This window comes from Mandrillus leucophaeus, unplaced genomic scaffold (assembly GCF_000951045.1).
Source record: "Mandrillus leucophaeus isolate KB7577 unplaced genomic scaffold, Mleu.le_1.0 Scaffold59, whole genome shotgun sequence".
Classification (NCBI taxonomy): Eukaryota; Metazoa; Chordata; class Mammalia; order Primates; family Cercopithecidae; genus Mandrillus; species Mandrillus leucophaeus.
The window spans coordinates 5,269,464-5,270,660 of NW_012106363.1; the positions used below are offsets into that span (position 1 = coordinate 5,269,464).

General features: G+C 43.9%; 1 pseudogene; it reads left to right on the forward strand.

Moving 5' to 3' along the window:
* The first annotated feature begins 225 nt into the window (after positions 1–225).
* LOC105553299 lies at positions 226–790 on the forward strand (annotated as a pseudogene).
* Positions 791–1,197: the final 407 nt, after the last annotated feature.

Genomic DNA, 1,197 nt, shown 5'->3' on the forward strand with positions numbered 1-1,197 from the left:
AAAACACTCTTGAAAAAAAAAAATTGTAGAAATGGAGAACAGATTAGTAGTTGCCAGGGGTTAAGTGGGGAGCAGAAGGCCTGGCACAGTGGCTCCCACCTGTAATCCCAGCACCTGGGGAGGCCAAGGTGTGAGGACTGCTTGAGCCCAGGAGTTTGAGATTAGCCTGGGCAATATAGGGAGACCCAACTCTAAAAATAATTTTTAGCCACGTCTACTGCGAGAATGAAGACCATTCTCAGCAATCAGACTGTCAACATTCCAAAAAATGTTGACATTACTCTGAAGGGACACAGTTATTGTGAAGGGCCCCAGAGGAACCCTGTGGAGGGACTTCAGTCACATCAGTATAGAACTCGGTCTTCTTGAAAAGAAAAAAAAGAGGCTCCGGGTTGACAAACGGTGGGGTAACAGAAAGGAACTGGCTGCTGTTCAGACTATTTGTAGTCATGTACAGAACATGATCAAGGGTGTTACACTGGGCCTCAGTTACAAGATGAGGTCCGTGTATGCTCACTTCCCCATCAACGTTGTTGTCTAGGAGAATGAAATCCAAAATTTATTGGGTGAAAAATATATCCACAAGGTTCAGATGAGACTACGTGTTGCTCGTTCAGTATCTCAAGCCCAGAAAGATGAATTCATCCTTGAAGGAAATGACATTGAGCTTGTTTCAAATTCAGCAGCTTTGATTCAGCAAGCCACAACAGTTAAAAACAAGGATATCAGGAAATCTTTGAATGGTATCTATGTCTCTGAAAAGGGAACTGTTCAGCAGGCTGATGAATAAGATCTCAGAGTTGTCCAGCTACAGAAACAGGATGCTGGATGATTCCTACCTATTTGTGATATTTAAATAATACAATAAAAGACCAACAGATTTGGAAAAAATAATAATAATAATTTTTAAAAATTAGCCAGGCATGGCGGCATGAGCCTGTGATCCCAACTATACAGGAGGCTGAGGCAGGAGGATCGCCTGAACCCAGGAGGTCAAGGCTGCAGTTAGCCATGATGGTACCTAGTGATCGCCAGCCTGGGTGACAGAATGATATCCTGTCAAAAAAAGAAATAAAGAAAGAAAGAGAGAAAGAGAGAGAGAGAAGGAGGCAGGGAGGGAGGGAGGGAAGGAAGGAAGGAAGGAAAGAAGGAAGGACAAAGAGGGGGGGAAAAACCCCTCTTTCGGTGGCTGAATCC